The sequence below is a fragment of the Lepidochelys kempii genome, chromosome 2, assembly GCF_965140285.1.
Source record: "Lepidochelys kempii isolate rLepKem1 chromosome 2, rLepKem1.hap1, whole genome shotgun sequence".
In the NCBI taxonomy this organism is placed as follows: Eukaryota; Metazoa; Chordata; order Testudines; family Cheloniidae; genus Lepidochelys; species Lepidochelys kempii.
Window position 1 is genome coordinate 129,571,197 of NC_136381.1, and position 19,190 is coordinate 129,590,386.

The window sequence follows — 19,190 nt, forward strand, 5'->3', positions numbered from 1 at the left end:
CCCAGATTATTTGGGAGTTGAGATAACTTTACTTACAGGAAAGAGTGAAGTAACGTGTAATTATATTTTCTATCAGTTGCCTTAGCCAACTCCCTTCCCCCAAAATTTATGAGATGTTCACAGCCAGAGCTGAACTTTGTGGCTTTGTTCTTTCTGAAATAGATTAGGCAGACATAAACATAAATGGTTCCTTTATATTTGTATTCTGAGTCTCTACCTTTCTGTTTTCAAACATTCAGAACTCTGTGAAACTTTCATCTTTGGAGCTGATACTTTTTATTTATTTTATTTGCCAAAGTGTCAGCAAAATTCCTTCCAGCCATCTTTGAATTAGGGAAGAAGAGGGAAAAATGCATCTTTTTTCCTATGTAGGTATGTAAGTATGTATTCATTATTTGTATTACCAAAGCACCACTGAGCCCTATCACTGAAAAATATTCCAACCATCTTTCGTCAACATCGCCAGCAGAGTGAGCTCTAAAAGTGAGACCCCCCCGCAAAATTGAGACTGGTTTAAATCGTGGGAGAAAGATTAACATAAGAGGTACATCCAAATTGAGGCATGTTTTTGGGGAGAGAGAGAATCCTTAAGTCCATTCTGACTGATGGGATGGACACTTTTCCTAAAACCTTGCCCTGCTCCCCCCAACCATTTTCCAGAATTCCTTCACCTTGGACATTGACCCTGACTGGAGCAGAGTGAAAAACTGGAACTTCTGACTCAGAGGAGATTATGATATGTCAGCATTTGTTTTTGTCCCAACTCAGAGTAAAATGTCAAAACATCATTTTTTTTTAATGAAAATTTCTGAAATGAAGTTTTTCAGAAATGTCAGAATGACCTTTTTTCCAGTCAGTTCAACTTTAAACTGTGTCTACGTAAGAGGCTGTTTTAGTTTGGGTGTCTCATGCTTCCATTCTCCCCTACAGACTGGGCCCCAGTTGGCCTACTTATCCCACAATGCACTCATGTGGCTGCCATAATGCATCTTTGTTCTGACTGTGAGCAAGTTTGTGGTAAAGTAGATTGAAGCAGGAGGGGTAGCTATTGCTACACCAGTCAAGGAGAGGGTTTTGCAGGGGAGTACTGCTCCTCTAAGCCAGGAAGAGGAGGGGGAGATCTCCCCTGCTTTTGAATCTTGAAAACCTGGAGAGTTTTTTTTGGGGGGAGGGGTCAAGTGGGACAGCAATTAGATATGAAAACAACATGAAAGCATAACTCGGGGGCAGAGGGGAATCATGGCAGCAGCACCTTAGTTCCGATGCTGCCTAAGTTGGCAGCAGCTAGCTCACTCCCAGCCTCAGAGATGGCTGTCCATTTGAACCGCAGAAACTGGTCTTAGCACTTTGGGTTAGACCTATGAAACAACAGGTTTCTGCCATCTTTAATGATTTCACTTCTCACTTGATTCTCACAATTTCATTTTTTTCACTACCATGTCCAGGACATTTGAAACATTTTTGTTGATCTGATAGTTTTCTTAGGGCTTATTCCTGTCACTGTACATGGTTGTTATCAGTATAATGTTGGAAACGTAGATACAATTAGGAACTAAGAATATAACTATAGCACCCTTGGAGAATAACTGGACCTGATAGCAAAGCTGGTCACTGGACATACACAGAGTAACATACCCACAACTTCATCTACTCAAAACCCAGCTACTTTCCCAGAGTAGTAAACAATCTGACATTTCAAATGCATATTTACAGCTCCTTCAACCTGAGCAAACAGACTTCTTTTTTGTTTAAAGTCTTCATGTAGCAACTACTTTATTATCCCCAGTGTATATACGCCTGCATTATCAAAAAGGGCTTATTTAAGATTTAGCTTGATTTGACAGAAATTACCCTTTGTTCGTTTTCTGTTTTTTATGCAAAAAACATGTGCAATGAGAGATGGAGGTCTGAAACTTAAAAATGGGGAGAAGATGTCAGCTTTAGTGGAGCTTAACAAGCAAGCTAGAAGTGAGATTGACATGGAGCCTGGTTCATTGGATTTCCTGAGTTCTATATGACTGTTTGAATTTACTCACAAAAATGACATTACAAAAATTAAGATCACAAAGTCAAATATTCAAAGTTAGGATGCATTATGATACTATTAGGACTGTTGATTAACTGCAGTTAACTCACACGATTAACTCAAAAATTAATCTCGATTATAATATTAATTGCGATTAATCACAGTTTTAATCACACTGTTAAACAATAGAATGCCAATTGAAATTTATTAAATATTTTGGATGTTTTTCTACATTTTCTTGTGTATTGATTTCAATTACAACACAAATGAAAAGTATATATAATTATTTTTATTACAAATATTTGCACTGTAAAAATTATAAACAGACGTACTTGTATGAGGTGAACTAAAAATACTATTTATTTGTAGTGCAATCTCTTTGTCACAAAAGTGCAAATTACAAATGTAGATTTGTTTTTTGTTACATAACTGCACTAAAAAACAAAACAATGTAAATTTTTATAGCCTACAAGTCCACTCAGTCCTATTACTGTTTCAGCCAATCACTAAGACAAACAAGTTTGTTTACATTCACATGAGATAATGCTGCCCTTTTCTTATTTACATCACCAGAAAGCAAGAACCAGCATTTGTATGGCACTTTTGTAGCCAGCATTGCAAGGTATTTACGTGCCAGATATGCTAAACATTCTTATACCCCTTCATGGTTCAGCCAGCATTCCAGAGGACATGCTCCTATACTGCTGATGGTTTCTGCTCAGTTACAATCCAAAGGAGTGCAGTTCTGAATGTAACTTTTCAGTAAATAATCATAATTGAAATAATATTTTAAATATATTTATAGACTCAGCTGATTAGAATGATAACACGTGTTTTAATTGCATAGGAATAGAAGGCTGACTGTGCCATAATCAATGCAGCACAATACCATAACAAAACCCATTAGAGGGTACAGTAAGCACTTGTCTACATGGGGAAGGTTGTGCCCAGCAAGCTAGGGTGTGAATTTATCTGACACTTTCAAGTGTATTAAGCTAAACTACCTGAGCCACTTTTAGTGTGCAGATAATGTTTCCACAGGAAGTTAGTGTGGCATCATGAATATGCTGTAAATTCATGCTCTAGCCTGCTGTGCGACACTTTCTTATGGAAATGTCTGGCTGCTAGGATGATGAGTGACTAATTCCAGTTTTGAACTTAGGTACATTGTTTAGGAATGTTTTTTATTTATTAGCCTGTGGAAAAGTCCTATAGAATTTAGGAGAGGTTATGCCAGTATCATTCTGTAGAACTTGAATGGGGGTATATAGAAACTGCACTAAAACCTATATAATTTTACAGAGAATTTATCCCTTTTCTCTTTTTGAGCCATCACAGAATTCTATACTGGGGTTTAATTTTTGATTACATTCTCTAAGAGGGGTGCAAAAATAGAATGGTTATAGTTTTCTATTACATACTGTAGGACATTTCCATAGGTGTAATATGTTGCAGAACCTTGATCTCAGGTTTAAATACAAATCATCTATATTTTAAAAACATTTGTTTCCTTCATTCTGGAGAAATTCTCCCATCTCTCAACCCCTGCCTACTCATTACTGTTTTTGTATTAGATGCAGCATGCAAAATATAGTAGAAATGAGGTGGTCAGATAGTGATGGCAGCCAATATGGGAACCTGGATATTAGAAACTTTTCTATCTTCTTAGTTTTGATGGCGTCACATTTCCCCAAGACCTACATTTTGGGAAATCACGTATATCTGTTAAAGTTACTTCTTGAATGTGATCATTCCACTGTCTACCAACAAACTGTAATCTGTTTGGCACTCTGGTTTGCCCAAGTAGATTGAAAATTTCCTCCCTAAGGGCTAGATTTTGTTCACATTAAGTCAGTGGTAAAATACAAACAGATTTTAATATCCTTCCCTTCTTCCCCCACTGCCTGCAAGCTGGGTTCAGAAGGTTGGTTATAGGAATGACTGTTGGGAGGGGCTAGGGAGGGGAAAGAGATCATGCACATAGAATCATAGAAATGTAGGGCTGCAAGGGACCTCAAGAAGTCATCAAGTCCAACCTCCTGTCCTGAGGCAGGACCAAGTAAAAGTAGACCATCCCTGACAGCTGTTTGTCTAACCTGTTTTTAAAAACCTCCAGTGGTCATGATTCCACAACCTCCCTTTGAAACTTATTCCAGAGCTTAACGCCCCTTTATAGTTAGAAAGTTTTTCCTAACATCTAACCTAAATCTCCCTTACTGCAGATTAAGCAGATTGCTTCTTTTCCTACCTTCAGTGGATATGGACAACAAATGATCACCATCCTCATTGTAACAGCCCTTAACATATTTAAAGACTATTATCAGGTTCTCCCTCAGTCTTCTTTTCTCAAGACTAAAAATGCCCATTTTTTAACCCTTGTTATAGGTCAGGTTTTTTTAAACCTTTTATTATTTTTGTTGCTCTCCTGCCAATTAAATCTATCCTTGTGTTCATCTTTCATTCACCTGTGTGTTCTGATCAATGGAAGTAGAGCTGAGTCATAAGGCAATCCATTTCTAATATTCAGAGCAGTGAGAGAGCTATTACTGATCTCATCATAGCTGTCTGTCATGCTACCTCAATAGTCAGAGAATTACCATTATCAAACTCTTCAGTTTGCAAAACACTTTGGGATAGCCTCATAAGGAATAATCTGATCCTGAAATTTAACTTCATAAAGTAACACCATCTTTCAGATGACACAGAAAACTGAGATCCTTAGCATTTATGTTTATTGAAGATCCCACAGCAGTTTTCATGAGCATAAGGTTGTAGCAGGGTATCCTGATTCGGCCAAAGTCCAACTATATTATTTATTGTCTATCTGGGCTATTGAACTTTTTGGAGTTATACCAATTTGCGCTACCTGAAAACAATTATTCTTCATTCCCTTTTCTAAACTGTTGTGTAGTGTTACTGTGTCAAGCTAAACAGATGTCATATTCTATCCCAGAGGTGGCTGCATTTCAATGGTGAGTGGCATGATTCTACTTTTTATCTGTCTCAAAAGAGTGTTTTAGAAGCTTAACTAATGTGCAGTAGGTGAGAGGCTTAAGGATCTTCAGAAATGAAGGAACTATATATGTTTAAAGTAATATAATTATATCAAAATGGGTAATCTAGGCAGATATAAAAATAGCATATCTTTGTAAAACTCAGAATGTACAGACAAAAGCCAATCAAACCCTTATGTATTTGTTCCTTACTTTATTATATTACTTTAACAAATTTGTTAACTTATTCCTAAACTTTACTTTGATATCTCAGGTTTCAGAGTAACAGCCGTGTTAGTCTGTATTCGCAAAAAGAAAAGGAGTACTTGTGGCACCTTAGAGACTAACCAATTTATTAGAGCATAAGCTTTCGTGAGCTACAGCTCACTTCATCAGATGCATATCGTGGAAACTGCAGCAGACTGTATATATAAAGAGAATATGAAACAATACCTCCTCCCACCCCACTGTCCTGCTGGTAATAGCTTATCTAAAGTGATCATCAGGTGGGCCATTTCCAGCACAAATCCAGGTTTTCTCACCCTCCACCCCCCCACACACAAATTCACTCTCCTGCTGGTGGTAGCCCATCCAAAGTGACAACTCTTTACACAATGTGCATGACAATCAAGTTGGGCTATTTCCTGCACAAATCCAGGTTTTCTCACATCCCCCCCACCCCCATACACACACAAACTCACTCTCCTGCTGGTAATAGCTCATCCAAACTGACCACTCTTCAAGTTTAAATCCAAGTTAAACCAGAACATCTGGGGGGGGGGTAGGAAAAAACAAGAGGAAACAGGTTACCTTGCATAATGACTTAGCCACTCCCAGTCTCTATTTAAGCCTAAATTAATAGTATCCAATTTGCAAATGAATTCCAATTCAGCAGTTTCTCGCTGGAGTCTGTGATATATGCCATCATGTGCCAGCAATGCCCCTCTGCCATGTACATTGGTCAAACTGGACAGTCTCTACGTAAAAGAATAAATGGACACAAATCAGATGTCAAGAATTATAACATTCATAAACCAGTCGGAGAACACTTCAATCTCTCTGGTCACGCAATCACAGACATGAAGGTCGCTATCTTAAAACAAAAAAACTTCAAATCCAGACTCCAGCGAGAAACTGCTGAATTGGAATTCATTTGCAAATTGGATACTATTAATTTAGGCTTAAATAGAGACTGGGAGTGGCTAAGTCATTATGCAAGGTAGCCTGTTTCCTCTTGTTTTTTCCTACCCCCCCCCCCCCGATGTTCTGGTTTAACTTGGATTTAAACTTGAAGAGTGGTCAGTTTGGATGAGCTATTACCAGCAGGAGAGTGAGTTTGTGTGTGTATGGGGGGGGGGGATGTGAGAAAACCTGGATTTGTGCAGGAAATAGCCAACTTGATTGTCATGCACATTGTGTAAAGAGTTGTCACTTTGGATGGGCTATCACCAGCAGGAGAGTGAATTTGTGTGTGGGGGGGTGGAGGGTGAGAAAACCTGGATTTGTGCTGGAAATGGCCCACCTGATGATCACTTTAGATAAGCTATTACCAGCAGGACAGTGGGGTGGGAGGAGGTATTGTTTCATATTCTCTGTGTATATATAAAGTCTGCTGCAGTTTCCACGATATGCATCTGATGAAGTGAGCTGTAGCTCACGAAAGCTTATGCTCTAATAAATTGGTTAGTCTCTAAGGTGCCACAAGTACTCCTTTTCTTTTTGATATCTCACTGATCAGTGAGTTTTGATTTTGAGGATAAATTGCAAAATGGTGATGTCATTCTGATTGATAGCTTGCAAATTTTCCTTTTAATGTTTCCCAATTTTAAATATCAATATTTGTATTTCTAAAACTTTGTATTGTTATGAAGAATATTGTACTGTTGAGGGTATGATATGTTCCTGCTTTCAAAATTGCTTTTCCTATGACAAAACCATTACAATTGCAAGTCCTGTAGAATTTATAATGCTGCTTTGTGCATAGCAACACATTTTCCTTGATTCAGAAAGGAATAAAAAGAAGGTTTTTCTCCTTTAGTATGTAAAGTGTGCTGTTTTCTTAGTCTGAATTTATCATCTCTCTAAAAGCCAGACAGAGTACATATTAGGGCACTGATTCAGAATGATACTTAAGCATGAGTCTTACTTAATGGTATTTTTCAATTCACTGGCAGATCCAAAACAATCACTTTGGGTTGAAGGAAACATTCACTTTGATTACAAGCTTTTAAAAAATGTTTTTGCACTTTAAAGGAAATTGGAGGAAATTCTAAAACTGTCCTTTTGACTGTAACAATGGAAATGTTTTCTTTCTTAATTTTTGGATTTTCTTTTTTTCTTTTTGCTGAAACAATGCAGCAAAAACCACGATTTCATGAAATGTTTTGATGTAACCAAATCTGCATTTTTTTGCAAAAAAAAAAAGGTTTTAAAAATTTCACTCACTTCTAATATTAGGACCTGATTCAGCAAGATACTTAAGCATGATCTTTACTTAATGGGACTACTCAAGTATCTTGCTGAATCAGTGTCCTAGATCGGCAAAACCTTCCCAAGACAGCAGTGGAAGAAATCTGAGACTATGTCTATGCTGAAGACCTTACAGCAGCACAGCTGTACAAATGCAGCTGCACCACTGTAAGATCTCTCATATAGCTGCTCTATGCCAAAGGGAGAGTGTTCTCCTGTCGACATAATTAAACCACACCCAAGGAGCAGCGGTATCTATCTTGGCGGGAGAAGCTCTGCTGCTGACATATTGCTGAGCACACTACCACTTATGCCAGTGAAACTTATGTTGCACGGGGTGTGTGTGTGTGTTTTCACACCCGTGAGTGACATCAATTTTACCAATGTAAGTGGTAGTGTAGACCTCGTCTGAGTCTTCTGCTGGCTTCACTGGCTCAGAAGTTGATTGCTTTATTCAAAGTGCAGCCTAAGTAGGCAGTACAGTTAAGGGAAGATTTTCAAAGAGACAAATGGCAGTCATTAAACTTCCATTTTAAATCAATGAGAGAGACAAAATGGGAGGTAATATCTTTTATTGGTCTGACTTCTGTTGGTAGAAGAAATAAGATGTTAAGCTTCACAGATTTATTCCTCAGCTCTTGGAAATGTAACCAAAGTGTCACAGGTAAATACAAGGTGAGACAGATTGTCAAGCATAAGGGGTTAACACATCATGCAAGAAACCACTTCAAATGAAGTGGGCAATTAACACCTCTGCAATCACAGGACAAAGTTGGTTTAATAGGTTACAAATTGTTGAAATGGGCCATAAAACCAAGGTGTCTCTTGAGACCATAGTTGTTGGTATCTAGCAGAGTTATGAATTTAAGTTCCCATGCTCGTCTTGTGAAGGTGTTGTGCAGGTTTCCTTTGGGGATGAGGTGTGAGAGGTCACATTTGGAGTGATCACTTTGTGAAAAGTTTCAGAATAACAGCCCTGTTAGTCTGTATTCGCAAAAAGAAAAGGAGTACTTGTGGCACCTTAGAGACTAACCAATTTATTTGAGCATGAGCTTTCGTGAGCTACAGCTTCATCCGATGAAGTGAGCTGTAGCTCACGAAAGCTCATGCTCAAATAAATTGGTTAGTCTCTAAGGTGCCACAAGTACTCCTTTTCTTTTTGTGAAAAGTGTTTGCCCATGTGTGATATGGTGCTTTCATCCATTTTTATGTGTGAATTCATTCAAGAGTGTAGAGATTGTCTGTCCTCACCCACATAGTAGTGGGGGCATTTGATGCACTGCATAAGGTACACCACCTGTTGTGATAGGCGGGTGTAGGACTTATGGATTTTGAAAGGTATGTTGTGTGGAATATTGATCATCATAGCAGTGGAAATATGTCTGGAAGTTTTGCATCTGTTGTTCTGGCTGGGTCAGATGCCACTTTGTTGATCTGCAGGGAGTTTGCTTCTGATGATGAGCACGGTGAGTTTGCCCAGAAGAGAGGATTCTGGCTGCATTTTCTGACTAGTTCTAATGTATTCCTTTCTACCTTGCTACACTCTCTCGATATACACATAGATAAATTTATATACATGTTCATACTAATTTTACTTTCCAAACATTATGAAAGGCAAAAGAAGGATGTCTTATGTTCCTAGCTATTAGCAATGATTTAAATAATATTTTTAGGCCTAATTCTAGGGAAGAGGGAAAATGAAAAAAAAAAAGTTTCTTTATATAAAACCTTGTAATGACAATGAAGTCTATTGACATTAACAAGAATGGTTAGGTTTATTCTTCCTCATGAATGACATGTTTTGAATCAAAAATGTCCTGCATTTCCCTGGTAAAGTGTGGGAGCGGACAAGTATGACTAAGTTTGCCGTCAGTTCAATGACTTTAATAATAGTGCAGAGACTTTAATGTGACTGCACTGAACTGTATAGACTCTAATAGCAGCTTTCAGAAACAGTGATGGTTTGGGATTGAGTTTGAGCTGTCAGTCAGGACTGTGAGTTCTTGTAAACAAGTTTAGCAGATGTCCATGTAATCCTTTCATTCATGTAATCCACTCTGAAGAAGTACTTGCTCCTAGAAGGCTCCTGAAGACTAAAAAAAGTATTTATAACACTTAAATGCATATACTTTGTGTGTATATGCTTTCATGTAGTACTTGCATATGAAAGACAAGTAGAGTTGATGAACACATTTAAAGTGGAAAGAATACACAGCCTTAGACTTCAAGAGATATTGTAGTGCAGAGTGCAAGATATAAGTTGTGAAACTTGTGATGTCCCTCAACTCCTCCACATGCACTTGACTGGAAACACTGTTGTATTAATTTGGGTGGAATATATGGGCTAAAGGTGCTAACATAACTCAGTCACTATCCAACATTAAACAAGATTCAGGATTTGGTATACAGAGACTTCACCCTGCTTGGTACCATGGTAACTCACCATGAAAATCCTTTTTTTTTTTTTTTTATTAGAGACACAGGAAAGAAGGGAAAACAGTTAAAGCCTTTGCAATGTAAAAATATTAAGTAAGGCTTTCATTTTAACAACAGTCCTTGTTCTCTTTCTCTGTAACTGGAGAGAGTTTTAGGAGGAAAAACCCCTTTTTTCACAGTCTTTTAGATGGTATCAAAGATCGTGATAACTGTCCATTTGGGTAAAAGAGAAGAAGTTAGTTGAGATGGGTTGGAGCTGTTGTTCTTGCTGCTGCTGTTAAAGGCCAATCCGGTTTTATCCCAGGCCGTGTTTGGGATTTAGCTGTAGCTGGTCGGGGTGACAATGTTATCTGGGTCCCTCTCTCTGCCCCGGGCTGGTCAGGACATCTCTTTGGATTAGGATGATGAAAGCCTGAGACACCAGGAGATGGTGGTTGTGGCAGCCATGATGGTGACGCTTAATTCAGTAGCCTCTGGCTGTTCTTTTCTATTTTCTTCCAAAGTCTCTTTCCTTAAGGTCCCACAAAGGGAATGATAGGAGGAATATTATTTTCCCCACCAATTAGGCCTAATATTTGACACACCAGTTTGGGTTCATTAACTTCCAGCTCCATATCTTCTGGGTTTTTTTCCCACCTGTTGATAACATTCATTATTGAAAACAATATTTCATGACTAATTTAAAAGCAGGCAAAAGTTATATAAACCAATTGTTAAACTGACACTGGTACTGTTTGTCCAACCTGCTCTTAAATATCCCCAATGATGGAGATTCCACAACCTCCCTAGGCAATTTATTCCAGTGCTTAACTACTCTGACAGTTAGGAAGTTTTTCCTAATGCCCAAACTAAACTGCCCTTGCTGCAATTTAAGCCCATTGCTTCTTGTCTTATCCTCAGAGGTTAAAAAGAACAAATTTTCTCCCTCCTCCTTGTAACAACCTTTTATGTAGTTGAAAATTGTTATCATGTCCCCTCTCAGTCTTCTCTTCTCCAGACTCAACAAACCCAATTTTTTTAATCTTCCCTCATAGGTCATGGTTTCTAGACCTTTAATCATTTTTGTTGCTCTTCTCCGGACTTTCTCCAATTGTCCACATCTTTCCTGAAATGTGGCACCCAGAACTGGACACAATACTCCAGTTGAGGCCTAATCAGCGTGGAGTAGAGTAGAAGAATTACTTCTTGTGTCTTGCTTACAACACTCCTGCTAATACATCCCAGAATTATGTTTCCTTTTTTTGCAACAGTGTTAAACTGTTCAATAATAAAGGAACAAATTGATAAAAACATTTGAAAACATATGGATATACTGTTAACTGTTAAAATTATTTTACAAAATTGGGAGAATACTTCTCAACTATATATTGATCACTGGATATAGTCCAATCTTTGGATGTATGAATAGTTTGTGGGTACAAATCAGCCATGACTTCAGTCTATGGTTCAATGGAGGGAAGTTGATTTATACTTGCTGAGGTTCTGGCCTTCTGAATTGATAAGGCAGATCTTCCCCTTCATTAGGACAGCTTGCAGTACCCCATTCATACATAGCTGTCCTAAATCAGTTTTATTGGACCCCTGGAGGATCTTCCTTTTGTAGAGAGAATCATTAGTTGACAAAGACTCCCAGGCAGATGGACAGGTGCAGGGGAACAAGGGAGAAGACAACTTGGGCAATACGGAAAGATGTCCACAGGAGAAGGGACTCAAGTATTCAAGCATCATGAATAGGAGAAGTAGGCAGCTAGCTAGCACACACAGGGAAATGGGAAGGAAGACAGCATGTTCAGAGGAGTAGGGGGAAAAGGCACAGGATGGACAATCAGTATGTGAAGAGCAATAATGAGAAGGTGAGGTGGCGGGGGAGGAGTGCAGAAAAGCACATGCAAAGGGGGAGGAGGACCAGTCAGCAGATTCTATGATACCCATGTATGGGAGTGAAGAAGAAAGCTCAGATGGCAGATAAACCTGTAGAGGAGAGCAGCATGTGTGAGAGAGGAACGGAAAGGACTGGAGTCAGAGAGAAAGAAGAGTGAAAAATTAACACAAAAAGTGTTTTTTGTTTGTTTGTGGGTGTTTTTTTTTCTTTTAAAGCACTAAAAGATGCAAACACTCTGCTAAAACTACTTTTCCTTGCAAGTAATTGCTGTAGCTCCCACGAGGATGCTATAGGTATCATGTTTGGGGGAGTAAAGGTCTAACATGATTTTGCTATTAAGATGTGGTCCACAGTATGATAAAAATAAAAAAAAATCCCTTTTTTTTAAAAAAAAGCACATCCAATATTCAATGTTTTTGAGTAATATTAATATTTAGTAAGCTAACATTTGAACTTCATTAAGATAATTTGTGAGGATAGATCATAGGAAAAATTTAAAAAAATAAACAATTCTACATAAGAGATGTAATCAGACAAGGAATCACAAAAAAAAAATATAATACAACTCTGCATGTGTTTTTCTCTAAGAAATTTCTCTTGAGATAAAACAGTAATAAATTAGTGTGCAGACACATATCTGTCTCCAAAAGGGTGGAAAATGTACTGCTAACTGCATAGTACACATGCATTATACAAAGCCTGATATGATGTCCATTGAAATATATTTTTGTAGCAGTGTTTTTCTCCTATTGACCTTCAATGGGATTCTGATCAGTCCCCAAACTACTCAACTAGACAGTGTTTACTCACTGTAAAATAAAGCAGAGCCTGGTAGTTTCCCTGTACTATTGGAAATACAATGATATCTCAGATTCCACTGCAAATAAATATTACAGTTTTAATGGTGGCCCCTGTATAATCATTTGCCACCAGTTGTTTACGAATAGTGACAAGGGAAATAATAGAGGCATGACATGTAATATTTCTTAAAATAGCATTAGAATCACCAACTGGTGCCAGCCCTGGTAACATCACTGAATAGTCCTGGATAGGCTACCCTTTCCAGTTTTAACTCTCAGTGGCATCCAGCTAAAACTTAATGGAAAATTATACAGCCAAGTTGCACATTTCCTTAACTGCCAGTGTGCAAATTGCAGTTATCATATGTCTTCAGATAACTTGAAGGACCTTGTAAAGCCTGCCCAATGAATTAGCTCACTTAAAAAAAAATACATTAGCTGGTCAGGCTCTAAAGCCCAGGGAGAACTTATTTCTAGTCAACAGGGAATTTAATAGTGCAAAATATTAGGACATCAAAGATGAAAAACTGAGATTAGAAAATCAGGGGAAAAATGGATGGATGGATCCCTCTTTCAACTCATTTCAAGTAAAGAACTGTCATGTGGCATATTCTGATGAAGCATTAGCAGCAGTGGCAAACACACATGTTGAACCTGATTCTTTCCCCACTCTAATGGTGTTAACTTTATAGATTTCACTGGAGATACTTCTGGGTTACTCTGTTGTGAGATCAGAATCAAGCCTAAAATTGTGTCTGTCACAAGAGATGGAGGTTGATCACTCCCATCAGTGGAGTATCCTCTCAAAAGAGCTCAGCTGTATCTATTGCTAATTGGACAGAGCAAAAGTGAATGAAGACAATAAATACTAGAGAAAACCAGAGTAAGCCTAGGGAAGGCACCATAGAAGGACAAGATAGCTTGGGGTGTAGATGAAAAATGTAACTTACTCCAATTAATTCCTTGGTTCTTTCAGTCAAAATACATGAGTCAATTATTGTCCTCGTCCCATAGAAGAAAAGATTGGGGATCCGATTGTGCTGTCACACTGTATAAATTGGGAATAACTTCATAAAAGTCAGTGGAATTGCACTGGTGTGAGCACCATCAAGCCTACATAGTCTGACATTACACTGACACAGGGTAATCTCCCTTTTGCTGATGTTAACTTTAACATACAAGTGCTTATCAATATATTGTGCAAGGTTTTTTTTTCCAGGTCTTTTAATTTTCCTAACAAATGCAGCCAATGATGGTCTGGCCTATGATGCCAGTTGCATCTCACCTTGTATAGTAAATTTCTTTTGTCTCCTTAAACCTGACTTTGAACATCTGTGCCCATGTCCCTTTTATGTGTAATGAGTACAGGCCTGTGAGTCTCTTGTTTCACCCACCAAGTCCCCCATCTCTCTTTGACACAGGCTGGTGGCTCTCTCACATATAGGAACGTAGAGATGCCCCCTTGGCAACGAGAGGCAGCTGCCACTCTGTACCAAAACTCAGTCCCTCCCAAGAGCATTGAACACAATATCACCACTAGTGAGGGCAACATTTCCCACAGGGGGTGGTGGGGAGGAAAGTGGCTGCTTTGATATCTCCAGCAGTAAGAATGCCTCTTGGAGAAAAACTTGCCTCATCATCACCATCTTCCCCTGTGGAAGGAGAGCCAACCCCGCGTGCAATGTCATGGCATTACTGGAAGGAAGCAGGCAGTATTAGGGAGTAGCCCACCCAACAGTGGGAGGACACAGGGAGTAGGAGCAGCAGGACTGTTGGAAAGGGATTCATCCTTCCCACAGCCACAACAAACACTTCCCCTTCAGGAGCACCAACAGCAAACCAGCATGAAAAGTTGGGTGATTGAGGTGAGCTACTAAAGGGGTGCCGTGGGAAGTGGAATCAGGGTGTAGGAATGGTACCTGGTCTGTGTACTTGCAGCATTCTGTGACCTTGACAGTTCACACTGAAACAAGGAATTGTGCTTCTACTGTTTCATTCCAGGTTGTGGTGAGTTGGCAGAGAGTGCTGTTAACAGGCTCATGCTTCAGGGAGTGTACTTTCCTGGGAAGCTCTCTAATTACAGTTGTTGTGCTTGGAGCAAGGGTACTGTAATTAAGTGTCTGGAGGTGAGGTAGAAAAGCAAAAGTTTAGAATAATGAGATTGAGAGATTAAGTGAAATTCACATACTAGGGAGAGACTTTTCCAAATAATTCCATCCCATAAAGCACTCTAGAGAAATCTAGTGACAACACACTCAGCCACTGAAATGCCAGGTTCCATCCCCAGAACAAACCCTTGCTGGCTGATCTTACCCTAAGGGCCTGACACTGTTTCTAACTGCTTCTCAAAGTTCCCTCTTCCAAGTTAACCCTTTCATGGGTATCACATTTATTTCAACACTGGATAAAGCAGCAGGGAAACAGAGTGTGGCTTTAAATAACTTGCAGGGTTGAAGCTTTTTATGGGGAAGAAAGCACCTGAAAAGAATACTTTTGATTCATCTGGAATCCCTCATGGGACTTTGGGCAGTATTATTGGACAGGCAGCTTTATATTTCCAAATTGTGTGGAATGCAATCCCCTTTATGCCAGGTACAGACGGCTGGTACATGGTCTGGGGGAAAGGGCCATGACCCATGTCTAACCATGTCCCTCTCCAGCCACTTTGGGTCTGCTGGCAACACTAGTGGCAATGGACTAGTGGCACACAGATTGTAGCTGGAGCTGCCCCCTTCAAAAGGCTGTCAGGTAGGGCAGTCTCCTTGTGCTTGGTTGTTCCCTTGGGTACCTTCCCCTGACCAGGTACTATCTGACTCGGAGGAGAGATCACTCATTTCGTACCTAGATCTGGTCAGAAAATGGCACAACAATTATCTGTGAAGACTTTATTTAGGAAAAAATAACACTTGTTGGGTAAATGAATGCTTTGACCAACTATAGTCTTCCCCATCAAACTGACTTTTTGCTTGTGTTCCACAACTTGCATAGCCCAGAGGAGTCGGACCCCTTGCAATGGTTTCTTGTTTATCCTTCTCCCTTTCACACCGTATTTGCATCTCTCTTCTAATTTGTGTACACACAAGTACTTTATGAGATTGGCTGGGGAAAGAGGGACTTCTTTGAAGTGCCAGCGAAACAAGAATGAATGAAAATTGCAGTGGCAAGACTGTATGCGGGCTTTTCATTTTGCTGTGATGTAGAGAAGTGAACTTTCCATTGAGGGTGGCTGTAATGCTGCAGGTAATGTCAGAGCAACATAGATGTAGACAACCAATTAATATCAATATCCATTAAAATAGAAAGTTCCTATTTTTTTCCATTTATATGGATGTATCTTTCACTACCCTCCATTTTTGTAAGGCACAATAAAGCAGAATGGATTGCTCTCACACACAAAAAGCACACTTTAAGTGCTGTCGCTGTTTTGTTGTTGTTATCGTGTACTCACACCACACTCTCCCAGAGTAGTCAGATAATTAAAATTAAAGAGATTTTCCCAAGAAAAATAGGCACTTAAAATGCTTTTTTGTTATGCAGTACGTCCCCTCACTATTCTTCTTTTTCTCCTTCTCTCTGATGCTTAAACAGAAGACAAAGTGATCCTTGATAGTGCTCTTTTGGGGCTCAATTACTTTTTTTCCTCATTTTCCATCACCATCTCCAATGCATAAGCCATAAAGTGAGGAAGGAAATCTCATTACAACAATATAAGAATACAGAAATCTGGTTTCAGTAGTGTTCACATTCTTTTTATTGTAATTCTTTTTTAATTTCAATGAATTGTGTACTCTATGGGTCAAAATCTGTAGGGTGAGAAGTAATTCTCCTTGTAGGAAATTTGCTCACTACTTTGCAGGACCAGTGAAAGGTACTGCATTGACATCCCTGGAGGCTGAAGTCCTCTGCCTATAAAACAGGAATGGCAAGTTGGTGACAATGGAAAAAATGAACCTATATGAGCTTCAGTTCTGACTTGGGCGGGACCACCTGTAGTCCGAAAACGGTGGTTATGTCTCCATGTCTACTCAATTCTTGGCCTGTCTACAGAGTCAGCCAATTGTCACAGTTCTTACACGCCAGGGTCCAATCCGGTCAAATAAAGAGAACTTTCAGCTTCCAGTGAAATCACCTAGCACCACACAGGATATATCTCTGGCTCACTAACCTCTTCACCATGGTCACCAACTCATTTCCCATAAACCACAAAAGATCGATCCAGAGGTATCAGTTTTCACCCTTTGAATTCAGCCCCAGTAGGAAGACTGTTAATGTAGAATTGTGAAACTTCATATCATGTTACCTATCCCTTAAGCCATCCAGTCCGCTGAGGTTTTTTTGCATTTTAACTTATATCTTACAGTACATAAGTAAAGCTGTGTGAGTAATCCACAATGAATAATTTATTGGATGAATTTATCTCTTTCTGTTCTCTGGAATATCTCCAAGCAGATTACAATTTACTTAAATTTGTTATTCAATGCCTCTTCAAATGAATAGTTCCCTATAAGTATATGCTGTTCCGGCTGTGGTGTTTAGTTTTGATTGGCTAGGGGAGTTGTATTATATTGCTTCTGTTTCCTGAGTGAGGAAAGAACAACTTTTGGTACAAAGCATTGTGTGTGTGTGATATTCTGTATCTTGGGGGAGTGCCCTGTAATCCCCATGTTCCTCATTTATATGTAATTGTGATCTTGCATATAAAGAAGGACATGTGAGGTATTAGGGGAAAGGTTATGATCTGCTGAAAGTCATTTTGCTCTCCATATATGTATATCATTAATGCATATGAAGTTATGAGAATTGTGTTGTACGGTTGTCACTAAAACATGCTGGAAATTGGGGAATCAGCCAGATATTAGCTCCTCAGAGACAACAGCAAAGAAAGTAACCAATGCCCAGGTGGGGTGTCAAACAATCTATCAATAGCCATTGTGCAGCAAGGGAGCTACAATTCAATGACTCACCGGCATAAGGCCACACCAGAGGAATTGCTCAACCTTGCCTGGGGACGCAGCAATGCCCATCAGGCATGCCTGGACTTGTATTCTCCAAGCACATGGGACTGAGGGTATAAAACAGAACACAGCAGGCCCATGCTTTGCCTTTCTCCTGCCCCTACGTATGTTGCAAGCAACAAGGACACTGAGAAGACTTAAGACTCTAACAGAGGAGACTGGCCCAGGTTTCAAGGGTGAAATCTGTATACTGTGAACTTCAGTATCCAGTGGGGTGAGAAAAACTCCTTAATCTAGATGTTGCCCAGTCTAATAGGGTTGAGAGTTAAGACTGCATGGTTATATTTTCTTTTCTTTTGGTAACTAACTCTGATTTTTTGCCTATCACTTATAACCACTTAAAATCTATCCTTTTTAGTAAGCACATTTGTTTAACTGTTTATCTTTACCAGTAAGTTTGCCTGAAGTGTGTGGCAAATCTTCTCGGGTTTGCAAAGGCTGGTGTATGTCCACTTTCTATTGCTAAAGTGGTGAACCAATTAATAAATTTGCAGTGCTCATCTTGAGCAGTGCAAGACAGTATATTCCTGAAAGAAAAGGAGGACTTGTGGCACCTTAGAGACTAACCAATTTATTTGAGCATAAGCTTTCGTGAGTTACAGCTCACTTCATCGGATGCATAAAGTGGAAAATACAGTGAGGAGATTTATATACACTGCACTTATATATATACTGCATTTAACAGTATATTCCTGAGGTACAGTGCTGGGAACTATGGTGCCTTTCTCTGTGTGATTCATGAGTGGCTCTGAGAGCATTCATGCAATCCAGCTGCGTGTGTGCAGTTGTGCTGAATGATAACAGCACCTGGAGGGCCTTGCTGCTTCTTACTAGCAAGGCAATGTGAGAGACAGCCTAGGCTGGGGAGAGATACGTAGGTACAGCGGTCCCACACTCCCAGGCTTCACCCTGGGGTCTCGTCACAGTGTGAATGTAAGAATTTGATGCACCAATTGCAAACATTGAATAAGTGCCTCCTGAAGGTCACTTTTTGTCAATATTTAGACCTGTAAATATTAAGTGCATGAATGTTCACAGAAAGCAAGCACACAAGAGGCACAAACATGGCCAAAGAATAGATGGGTAAAAAAAAATTCAAACAATTTTTTTGGGAAAAAAATTAGCTTTTTTATTTAAATTTTAAATTTTTACAAAATTTTATTTATTTTTTATATTTTACAGTTTCCAGCCAGCTCTGAATTAAAGCTAGTTTATTCAAACTGCCAACAAATAGTCACAGAATCTTTTGGGCATCATTCTCCCAGATGTTAGTTTTTTCTCATTTTCACTCATTAGTTTTTTCATTTTTGTTTTTCCCCCAGATCACTCTTCATTCTGATCTTATTGAAAATAGTTTGATGGGCTTGTTCACCAGCATTCAAATACTAGTAGCCAGATTCTGATTTTAGCTGTTCTGGGTCAAGCCAGAGTAACTCCAGTGCGCTGTGTGCATAACAGTAGAATCTGACCTTTATAAATGAAGAAGCCTTGTGGTAAATATTGTAGTCTTATCTTTTTGTCCAGCTTTAGTGAATATTATTTTTATTAGTATTTTAAAAGAGAATTGTA

The 19,190-nt window shown here is 39.1% G+C and overlaps 1 long non-coding RNA gene across 3 annotated transcripts in view; it reads left to right on the top strand.

The window, feature by feature from the left end:
• LOC144930159 (uncharacterized) overlaps positions 1–19,190 on the top strand; it is a 154,274-nt gene that overhangs the window by 55,708 nt on the left and 79,376 nt on the right. The window lies entirely within an intron of this gene.